Raw genomic sequence first — 12,185 nt, 5'->3', positions numbered from 1 at the left:
ATATATTTTTTTAGGTGTACTTTTCTATTTCTGAAGGAAAAAAAAAACTGTGGGCAACTGCATGTGATAGCAACCTGGAGAGACTTTGACAGCTCAGGTCACCATAATACCTGCAGCTGCCACTTGCCTTTCCTATAATATCTCAGGAAAAAAAACCTGTGGGAATTTGATAGACAATGCATTGAATCTATAGATTACTTTGGATGCTGTTGATGTCTTAATAATATTAAATCTTCTGATCTATGAACTAAAGGATGTATTTTCATTTGTATGTGTCTTTTAAAATTTCTTTCACCTATGTTTTGTAGTTTTCAGTATTCAAGTTTTTCACCTTCTTGGTTAAGTTTATTCCTAGGTATTCTGTTCTTTTTAATGCAATTATAAATTGAATTGTTTTCTTAATTTTCTTTCCAATTGTTCATTGCTAGCATACAGAAACATAATTGATTTTTGTGTGTTAATTTTGCATCCTGCAATTTTGCTGAACTCATTTATTAGTTCTGTTTTTTTTCTTGGTGAAATATTTAGGGTTATATATATATATATATATAAACATATATATATATATGATCATGTCTTCTGTGAACAGAGATAATTTTACTTATTTCTTTCCAATTTGGGTGTCTTTTATTTCTTTTTTCCTCTAATTGCTTTTGATAGAATCTACAGCATGTATTATTTTGAATAGAAGTGATGAAAACAGGCATTCTTGTATTGTTCTTGATCTTAGGGGGAAAGCTTTTAGTCTCCCACCAGTAAACATGGTGTGAGCTGTGGGTTTTTCATATATGGCCCTTATCACTTTGAGGAAATTTTCTTTTATTTCTAATCTGTTGGATGTTTTTGTCATGAAAGAGTGCTGAATTTTGTAAAACAATTTTTCTGTATAAATTGAGATGCTTATGCAGGTTTTTTCCCTTTCTGTTAATGAGGCATATTATATCAGTTGATTTTTGTGTGTTTAACCCTCTCAGAATTTCAGAAATAAATCTCACTTGGCTGTGGTCTATAATCTTTTTAATGTGCTGTTGAACTCAGTTTGCCAGTATTTTGTTGAGGATTTTCCCATCAATGTCCATAAAGCACACTGATCTGTAGGTTTTTCTTCTTATGGTGCCCTTGGTTTTGACCCAGCTATTTTTTATTTTTGGTATGTATAGGTCAATAAACCAGAGAGAGAGTAACCATCCTCCAACACTGTCACTTTAGCAAGGAAGAAAAAAAAAAGCATTTCTCAGCTTAATTGAGTGGACTATCATCCTTCAACTCATCTTAAATTTTTCTTTTGTTATGGTTACCAAAAATGTGAAAATTAAAATAAATATGGCTAAAACACTCATGTAAAATATACGAGAAACTCTAGACTCATTGTAGCCATCCAAAAGAAAAACACAGAATATTATAGAATAAGTAAGATTGAAAATAGGTTGAATAGCACGTAAGTATGAAATTGGGCAGATAGAAGCTCTTACTCAAATTATCAGATCATCAGATATTGTTATCAGTGGGTGTTACTGTGGTAAAACAGTGATTGAAACACACTGGTGGGGGAAGTGTATATCCATGCTCTTTAATAGAAATATAATATAAGCCATATATGTAATTTTAAACTTTCTAGAAGTCATATTAAAAAGTAAAATGAAATAGGTGAAATTTATTTTAATAATATATTTTATTTATCACCCTGGCTGGTGTAGCTCAATGGATTGAGTGTGGGCCTGTGAACCAAGGGGTTGCTGGTTCAATTCCCAGTCAGGGCACATGCCGGGGTTGTAGGCCAGGTCCCTATTTGGGGCCGTGTGAGAGGCAACCACTCCCTGATGTTTCTCTCCCTCTCTTCCTTTCTCTTTCCCCTCTCTAAAAATAAATAAATAAAATATATTTTTTAAAAAATCAAAAATATATATTTTATTTAACCCAATATACTCAAAATATTATCATTGTAACAAGTAATTAATATAAAATTATTAATGTAAGATATGCTAAATTTTTCATGCTAAATCTTCAAAATCTTGTACCTTTTACACTTACAGCATGTATCAGTTTGGACCAGCCACATTTAATGTGCTCAATGACCATATGTGCCCACTGTATTAGATAGAAAAATTCTAAACAGATGGATTTTGCTTGCCTGGATCTGTTCTTCAATTTAAGTTTTGAAAGCTTGACAGATGGACTTGTCAGGTTTTCTGACCTCTGTTCTTAACTGAGTCAACTGTGTGTTTATATACAAGGCAGTTCCTATGGGAAGATGTAAATCAATCCCAAAGTCTTTAATTTGGCTAATGATGTATTCTTCAGAAAGATCACAGTCAAGAAACAAGTCCTTGGCAAGCAAGCTTGGCACTTGAGGAAGAAAAGGAGGACTGGTGGCTAAGTAGTTGTGTCAACTGAGCACCTCAGACAATTTGTTGGGGATTTTAGGTTCACTGGATCCAGCAGGAGGTAGACTTTTGGAATGGCTGGTAGATGGGAGTTACAAAACATCAGGGAGTTTGGGAACAAAAGTTGAGTGGGCAGAAAAGTTGGCCTTTCTTCCTTCTCTTTTTGCCTGTTTGTGAGTACACGGAAGATGTGTGTGCATAACAGTGATGTCTGTAGGAACATGAATGTCTTGGATTTCTTGTGTATGCTGTCAACAGCAGCTCACACACATCCCTGTCTTGTTCTGTATTTCCCATTCATCTCATTGTATGCTACACCCCCTAAAAATCCTCCCTTTATTATATTTAATACATGCCTTCTAGATGCTTGTCCTTAAAAGTTTGTGGTGTGTTTTTAATTTACATAAATGGTATTAAGCACTACTGTCTGCCTCTTATTTCTATCTTTGTCTCACTCATGCCATCTGTTTACTGTCCTTTCACACTTTGTCTCCTTTGGTTCTTTCCTCCATTTCTTTCCTTTCAGCCTTTTGGCATTTATTGAATGCTTAGTGCGTGCCAGGTAGGGTGCTGGGGACATCACAGACATTACAGACACTACTTCATTAAAATCTTGTGATAACTCTGCAAAGATGGTGGCACTTTTCTGATTTTGTAAAAGAACCCATTCAGAGCAGTTAGGTAACATGCCCACCATCATCACCCGCTAGCAACGTGGATTCACACTTTATCTTTCTAATTTCTAAATCTATTCTCTTTTGGCTCTTTCAAAACTCTTCTTGTTATTCTTTAGGAAAAAAACTTACACATACCTCTGTCTGATTAAAAAAAGATACAAACCAATCTGGCTAAATATTGGGACCTAGGTAATACAGCTATTTGCAGATTCAGAAATAGCACCAGCTAACAGCTATTCAGTGCCTATCAGAGGCAGCTTGAGCAGTGTGGGTAAGAGCAGAGACTTGGGAGCCTGGCAGATCCCAGCTCTGCTCCTAAGCCCTTAAGCATCTGTGGACTTTGGACAAGTTATCAGCTCCTTCCCAGGGATAGAAGCCAAATTTTATGTGGTAGAGTGAATGAATAGTAAGAAAATAAGTGTCTGCATATTTTTCATTCATTCATTTATTTATTTGGCAAATATTTGAGTCGATATTATTCTAGGAGTTGGTGATGTCAAATAGGACAAATTACAGAAAGTTCTTGCCTGTAGAAAGCTTATCTTGTAGTGACAGCAAGTAAGAAAACTGATTCTAAAGGAAGGATGGGGACCTTAAATGAGGAGGAAAGAATCATATGCAGTAACTATAATTTATTGCTGCCTATTGTGTGCTAGCATCTGCTTCTGACTAAATTCCATTCTCTAAGAACAAGATTTCATTTCTTAACAGCTTTATTGAGGTGTAATTTACATAGTCTAAAATTCACTCATTTTAAGTGTACAATTCAATGATTTTTAGTAAATTTATAGAGTTGTCCAACCATCATCTCAATCAGTTTCAAACATTTCCATCATTCCATAAAGCTCCTTCTTACTACAAGCAAGGTGTTGTTTTTGTTTTCTCAATAAATGGAGGGAGGTGGCCTTTTGTGTGGAAGGAGCACTGACCTAAGGGTCAGGAGAACTAGGACCCAGTCCCTGTTTTGCCACTATGGCCATGGGCCAGATCCTTCCCACAGGGTCTCAATTTCTTCTACCTATGAAGTAGAGGGCAATGCTTATCAAGTTCCCTATAGTTCTGATCTTAAAATTTTGTTTAAGGAAGATCTGAGTATCTGTGGTAGTTAGAGAAGGCACTAGAGAAGAGATTCAAGATCTAAGAAGAAAGAGAATGTTGATGGGAAAATTACCAGAAGGCATTCATGTGGGGGAGTATTCAAAATTAAGTAGCTCATCTTTTTTTTCCTTTCATCACTGACCTGTGTCATTTTAGTACTTAGTTTTCTAAAAATGTTTGAAAGTATCATATATGGAGTTACTTAGCTCCTTGCTTCTTGTGGTTAGTTAATTAGGAGAACCCAGTGCACACATTTTGCAAAATCTTTGTAAACAGTTCACACCATGGGCTATCAGTGTTTCTTTCTTTCTTTTTTTTTAAATTATTTTTATTGGAACTCATCTGAATGTTAGATATACCTGGTGTTGGTTAGCAAGAACCGTTTGTACATTTGATATTGATGGTGTCAAAACCAAAACAGTGACTGGATATCATGGGGAGAGATGTTGAGAACAAATACCTGATCTTGGAGAGGAAAATAAAAGCCAGACAGATTCAGTGAGGATGCAAAACCCAGTACAATAAAATCCTTTTACAAAATATAAATTTATTCAAAAACCTAGAAAGATAATATGAGAAAGGTAAGGAAAGACAAAAAGAGGGCATCAGGAAGGAAGAGGAGGAGGGAGAAAGGGAAAGAAAGAAAGAAAGAAAGAAAGAAAGAAAGAAAGAAAGAAAGAAAGAAAGAAAGAAAGAAAGAAAGAAAGAAAGAAAGAAAGAAAGAAAGAAAGAAAGAAATTAAGAAAGAAAGAAAGCAGAGAGATGAGAGGAAGAAGAAAATGGAACTGAGCACCAAGCCTTGCTGTTTCATCCTAACACAAAGCATACTGAAACCCAGCTCTCCCTCAATCCCTTTGATTTCTAAGAGGTAAAGAAGCTCCCTGGGAAGGGGACATGATGTTGCTTGGAAACCCAACAAAAATGAAACAAATAAACAAATCCACATCATTCCAGTGCCACAGTCTCATTTCTAATGTTCACTGTTTAAAAAAGGAATAAACCCATCTTCCAGCAGGAGAGAGGAGGTGTGGGACAGGGAGAGAGCTAATGGATATCAGATAGCCTGACTTCCCCATGGCGAGAAAGGAGGAAGGAAGAGAGACATGTGACAGTCTTCTGGTTGAGAAAGGGGAAAAAGAGAAAGGAGAGAGAAAGAGCAAAGGATAGGGGCAATCTAAACACTGATGTCTAATCTAGTTCACTGTGTTAAAGAGAGCCATGTGCACAGCAGACCTTTGAGGGCCCACACTACTTCTTGTGTGGCCATGGTGGACACCAGCTCCTGGCCTCGTCCCTATTCCTTCACAGGTCAGAGTGGAGCTCTGCTGCTGCCACTGCTGCTGCCACTGCTGCTGCTGCTGTGGTGGTAGCAGGATCTCCAGCCAGTCTGCTGGAGCCATTGTTGGAGGGAAGTTGGATGGACAGTCCATATGACAGGAGTAAGAACACCAAAATGCCTGATTTCAAATAAAAAAAATAGCAGTCTGTGCACAGTTGTTTGTTTTGGTTCAGTACAAACAGAATAAAAAGTCATTGCTTTGGTGGTGGCGCCCAAGCAGGTGGATCAACAGTCCCAGTGACTGACTGGCAGAGCACCTTGCTTGGCAGCCCTCTCCCAGGAGGCAGAGAGCACAGCTTTAGGTAGTGTAAGCCTTTTTTCCTTTTATTTAGAGCTTCCTTCCTTCCTTCCTTCCTTCCTTCCTTCCTTCCTTCCTTCCTTCCTTCCTTCCTTCCTCCCTCCCTCCCTCCCTCCCTCCCTCCCTCCCTCCCTCTTTCTCCTTCCCTCCCTCTTTTCCTTCCTTCCTCCCTCCCTCCTTCCTTCTCCCTCCCTCCCTCTTTTCCTTTCTTCCTTCCTTCCTCCCTCCCTCCCTCCCTTCCTTCCTTCCTCCCTCCCTTCCTTCCTCCCTTCCTAGCAATGTCCCTACTCCCAAGCTGGGCCAGTAAGGATTACATGAAAACTGGAATTCTATCAGCTCGAATACAGATGCACCATATAAGGGTTGAAGAACTTTCTGAGGGAAAAGTAGAACAACAAGATAAAAGAGTCTTGCACACACACTCTCCAAAGGACCATTATAGATCCAACTCTGTATCAGTTTCTTGGCTTTGTTGTAGAGAGAAACCACTACTTGACTCATGTTCTAAATTGTTTCCAGAGCAGCTTCATAAGTTTTATCTACTGGAGATTCATTGAAAACTATCAAAACACCCTCCCCCAGTCCAAGATCCCATGAAATTTCTTGTCAAGAATCATCTGTGATAATTTTCCTTCCACATTGGCATTGGAGAGTTTGATGAGGCTAGATATGTATTCTATCTGTACTCGGGAAAATGACCCAATGACTCAGATCAGATTCTGTTCCAGTAAATTGTTATGCAACTTGGCCAAGTGTGTGCTGATGACTGAGTCATCCTGGAGCTCTGCCTGGTAATCTGTTGGGGCCTTTTCAAAATCTGTCAGTGATCTGCTCTTGCTAGCCTGGGCCACACATTTTAATGCTTCTATCTGCCTCCTCGCATACTGAAGTGCATGCTTCCCACTCACCAGAGCCTGGACATCTTCTGAGGTGTTGAGCATGATTTTTCACAGCAACATTTACTTTAGAGATGTGATGGCCTTGGGGCTATCAATGGAGTCATAACCCTCAAATGCCTCATAGAAATATGAGTGTGCAGTTTTCCAATTTTTCTCTCCTGCATGAATAATACCTGACTGCATATCCAAGGTAGCCTGAAATTTAGGGGTGCAGTAGATGGTATTTGCTGTGGTTTGAGCAGAAGTTAAGGCAGTTTGGGCTTTCGGCAAGTTCCTCAGGTCATGGTATGTTTTGCTTTCTAAAAGCTGTACTTCCACCAAAAGGGCTTTGTCATCCATCATTTTCAACCCCCACAACAGGTAGAACCTAAATGCAATGCTTCCTGGAACCTCTTGGTATCAAAGTACAAAGACACCAGCCTCATCTCTGAAGTTTGGTGTAAGAAAGTTTTTTTTTCTCTGACTTGACTCATTTGAGGCACTCTAAACACAACTCAACCTCCTGCCCTGTAACTGCTTCTATATCAAGAAACAGATCAAGAAGAGATCAGGCAAGATGAGCTGCTTTAGCTTTGCTGATGGAATTTAAGAAGGGTCACATATACTTCAGGAGTCCTCCAAGCTCTGCAGCTTGTCCATTCTTTGCCAGGAGAGGCTCCAGTTCCAGGATGCTCTGCTCTTTGGCCTGCACTGCCCTTTCATCATTTTCCTGAATATCACAGTTCACTATGGATTGGAGCATATTGATGGAGGCCTCCTGGTCATTGCTGAGTAGAGACTGGGCTCTCTGGGTCTCTACCACCACTGCCACCACCACACCATCTTACTGGTCTTACACCATCCCCATCAGTGTTTATTTACTGCTGGATATAGAATTAGCATCTAAGCCAATTCCAAAAACACAAGTATCAATTTGGAAACTGTATTTTTATTTTTTTATTTTATTGATTTTGCTATTACAGTTGTCACAATTTTTCCCCTTTGCCCCTCTCCACCCAGAAGCCCCCACTCTCTCTGACAATCCCTACACCATTGCTCATGTCTGTGGGTCATGCATATAAATTCTTTGTCATCCCCATTGGAGGATCTAAACTCCATTTCCTATACCAAACTTTGCCTCCACATGGCTATTCTATAATTATCTATTTGTAACTCTTAATCCCCAATCTCTTCACCCATTCCCCTGCAACCCCCTCCCATTTGGCAGCCATCAAAATGCTCTCCACATCAATTCTTCTTGTTTGCTTAGTTTGTTTTCTAGATTCAGTTGTTGACAGGTATGTACTTTTTGTTATTTTATTGTTCATAGTTTTAATCTTCTTTTCTTAAATAAGTGCCCTTAACATTTCATATAATAATGTTTGGTGATGATGAACTTCTTTAGTTTTTTTCTTGTCTGGGAAGCTCTTTATCTGCCCATCAATTCTAAATGATATCTTTGCTGGTTAGAGCAATCTTGGCTGTAGGTTCCTCCTTTTCATGACTTTGAATATTTCTTGCCAGTCCCTTGTAGGCTGCAAAGTTTCTTTTGAGAAATTGGCTGACAATCTTACGGGGATTCTCCTGTAGGTAACTAACTGCTTTTTTCTTGCTGCTTCTGAGATTCTGTCTTTAACTTTTGGCATTTTATTTTTTTAATATATTTTATTGATTATGCTATTACAGTAGTCCCATTCCTCCCCTTTATTCCCTCTGCTCTGCACACACCCTCCCACCTGCTTCCCCCACTTTAGTTCATGTCCATGGGTCATACATATAAGTTCTTTGGCTTCTACATTTCCTATACTAGTCTTAGCTTTCCCCTGTCTATTTTCAACCTACCATTCATGCTCCCCCTCCCCCACTGATAACCCTCCATGTGATCTCCATTTCTGTGATTCTGTTCCTGTTCTAATTGTTTGCTTAGTTTGTTTTTGTTTTGTTTTTAGGTTCAGTTGCTAATAGCTGTGAGTTTGCCATCATTTTACTGTTCATAGTTTTTATCTTCTTTTTCTTAGATAAGTCCCTTTAACATTTCATATAATAAGGGCTTGGTGATGATGAACTCCTTTAACTTGACCTTATCTGGGAAGCACTTTATCTACCCTTTCATTCTAAATGATAGCTTTTCTGGATAGAGTCATCTTGGATGTAGGTCCTTGACTTTCATGACTTCAAATACCTTTTTCCAGCCCCTTGTTGCCTGCAAGGTCTCTTTTGAGAAATCAGACAATAGTCTAATGGGAACTCCTTTGTAGGTAACTATCTCCTTTTCTCTTGCTGCTTTTAAGATTCTTTCCTTATCTTTAATCTTGACTAATGCAGTTATGATGTGCCTTGGTGTGTGCTTCCTTGGGTCCAACTTCTTTGGGACTTTATGAGCATTCTGGACTTCCTGGAAGTCTATTTACTTTGCCAGATTGGGGAAGTTCTCCTTCATTATTTTTTCAAATAAATTTTCAATTTGTTGCTCTTCCTCTTCTCCTTCAGGTACCCCATGATTCAGATGTTGGAATGTTTTATGTTGTTCCAGAGGTTCCTAAGCCTCTCCTCAATTTTTGAATTCTTGTTTCTTCATTTTGTTCTGGTTGAATGTTTCTTTCTTCCTTCTGATCCACACCATTGATTTGAGTCTCTGTTTCCTTCCCTTCATTGTTTCCCTGCAAATTTTCCTTTATTTCACTTTTCATAGCCTTCATTTTTTTTTCTGTAATTTGTGACCATATTCAACTAATTCTGTAAGCATCCTAATTACCAGTGTTTTGAACTGTGCATCTGATAGGTTGGCTATCTCTTTGCCACTTAGTTGTATTTTTTCTAGAGCTTTGATCTGTTCTTTTATTTGGGCCATTATTTTTTTGTTTTGTGGTACCTGTTATGTAGTAAGGGGTGGAGCCTTAGGTGTTCACCAGGGCGGGACAACCCATGTGGCTACGTTGTGACGCTGTATGTGGGGGAGGAGTCTGAGAGGGGATAGTGCTGCTTGCTCCACTCTATGCCAGTTTTCAGTCACTTCCTCTGCTACCCACAAAGAAATTGGGCCCTTCTGGTGCTGATTTCCAGGTGAGGGGGTTTGTGTATATTCTAGGACCCTGTGGGTCTCTCCAATGAACTGTCCTGTGAGGCTGGAAGTTTCTCCCGTCACCTCAACTCCCACAGGTGTTTTCAGTCAGAGGCTTAGAGGCTTTGAAGCTTTGTTTTCCCTCACTGGAGCCCTGGGTTGTGTGGTCTGTATCACTCCCTAGTTGTTCCTCCCAGTTTATCTGCATGTGAATGTGGGACCAACAGTCCACTAGCCATTGCCTGGCCTGGTACATCAGCCTCCACCTTGCTGCAAGTCCTCTCAGCTGCCTGTCTCTGCCCTTCCTTCCAGTCTGGATGAGTGTTTCTTCTTTAACTCCTTGGTTGTTGGACTTCTATACAGTTCGATTTTCTTTTAGTCTGGTTGCTTTTTTAAAAAATTTGTTGTTGTCCCTCTTTTGGTTGTGTGAGGAGGCACAGTGTGTCTATCTACACCTCCATCTTGGTTAGAAGTCTAACTTTTGGCATTTTAATTTTTATATATATTGGAGTGGGCCTCTTTGCATCCATCTTGTTTGGGACTCTCTGTGCTTTCTGGACTTGCATGCCTATTTCCTTCACCAAATGAGGGAGGTTTTCTTTTGTTATTATCTCAAAGAGATTTCCAATGACTTGCTCTTTCTCCTCCCCTTCTGGCACTCCTCTGATGTAAATGTTGGAACACTAAAATTTGTGCCAGAGGCTGCTTATACTATCCTCATTTGTTTAGATTCTCTTTTCTTCTTATTCTGATTGGTTGTTTTTTGCTTCCTTTATGTTCCAACTCATTGATTTGATTCTCAGCTTCATTTACTCTACTGTTGTTTCCCTGAAAATTGCTCTTTATCTTAGTTAGTTTATCATTTGTTTCTGACTGGATCTTTTTTATGCAGTTGAGGTCCTCACTAAGTTCCTTGAGCATTCTTATGACCAGTGATTTGAACTCTGCATCTGAGAGATTGCTTATCTCAATTCTGTTCAGTTCTTTTTCTGTAGTTTTAATCTGTTCTTTCATTTGGGCCATGTTTTTTGTCTCCTCATTTTGGCAGCCTCCTGTGTTTGTTTCTATTTATTAGGTAGAGCTGCTATGACTCCATATCTTGGTATAATGTAGTAGCTGTCTTGTAGGGTCCAGTGGTACAACCTCCCCTATCATCCAAGGTGCAATACTCAAGGAGTGCCATCATGTCAGCTGAGTACACCTTCCTTTTGTAGTAGAGCCTTTGGTTGATCTTGGCAGGTCAATGGGAGGGGTTTACTCAGGCCAGTCAGTTGCAAGGATTGGCTGTCACCATTAACCACCAACCTCTGCCCTCCATGGAGAATCACTCGTGCAGGGGCAGGGTGATGGTGATCCGACATGGTCTGTAGCTATCCACTGGGTTTTTGGTCCTGGGGTTTCCAAGGGGTGCAGGCCAAATTCAGCCCTCACCTATGTTTTGCTCAGGGGCCACCCTGCCAGAGCTATAGAGCAATCTGAGATGGTTGCTACTTGTGCTGGGCTTGGAGATTCCCAGTCAAAGCCAAACTGTTACTCTAGGCTGGTTGCTTCTAGTTCTGGGCCTGGGACCACCTAGCAAGAGGTATGGATGGCTGGGGACTCACTGAGGTCAGATGTTGCTTGTTTAATAGGATTTAGGAAGTTGTGAAGCTTGAGTCAAGACCAGCCATTCCTATGTAGTTGCCACTGTTAACAGCTGTAAATTGAGTGGGACAGAACCTCGAGTGATCTCCAGGGTGAGGCAAACAGTGTTAGCCAGGTTGATGGAGTCTCAGATATGGCACCCAGCTGTCAGTTCTGTGGCTCTACCTATTTTCTGTCTGGAAGAAAGCTGTCCTCCATGTCTCACCTTTATGCTGGTCATTTCAGTTCCTCCTTATATGCCACTGGTACCTTTCAAGCTGCTACCCTGGTGCTGAATTTCATAGGGAGTGATCTGAGTAAGTTCATGTATGGATTCTTTAAGAGGAACTGCTTGGGACTCCAGAAGTTTCCTTCACTGGCCCAATCTCTGCTGGTTTTTGCAGCTACAAGTTATGGGGTCTTACTTGCCTGGCACTGGTACCCTGGGCTGGGGGCCTGGTGTGGGGTTAGGACTCCTCACTCCTGAGATATTCTTCCCAAATTTGTATTCACCACACATAGATGTGGGACCAGCTTGTTTTGCATATCCACCCCTCCTATCTACCTGGATGGATGTGGTTTCTTTAATTCTGTAGTTGTCAGACTTCCATTCAACTAGATTTCTCCTGGTTCTGAGTGATGGCTGTTCTATAATTTTAGTTGCAATTTTGATGTGATTGTGTGAGGAGGGAAGATGTGTTTACCTATGGCACCATCTTGACTGGAAGTCTCTCAGAAACTTTATTTTTAAAATTCTGTTCTCCTCGACCAACTCTGCTACCAAAATGTTAATTAGAATTTTCCAGAGAGACAGAACCCAATAGGAA

General features: G+C 40.0%; 2 pseudogenes; one reads left to right on the top strand and one right to left on the bottom strand.

The window, feature by feature from the left end:
• Positions 1-140, top strand: LOC123822802 (annotated as a pseudogene).
• A 5,212-nt stretch (positions 141-5,352) lies between these two features.
• The window catches only part of LOC123822670, a 75,481-nt pseudogene continuing 68,648 nt past the window's right edge, over positions 5,353-12,185 (bottom strand).

This window comes from Phyllostomus hastatus, unplaced genomic scaffold, assembly GCF_019186645.2.
Source record: "Phyllostomus hastatus isolate PE091 unplaced genomic scaffold, TTU_PhHast_1.1 phas_contig_41, whole genome shotgun sequence".
Taxonomy (NCBI): Eukaryota; Metazoa; Chordata; class Mammalia; order Chiroptera; family Phyllostomidae; genus Phyllostomus; species Phyllostomus hastatus.
The sequence above is the reverse complement of the archived record's forward strand: the minus strand, read 5'-3'. Positions and strand labels throughout refer to the sequence as shown.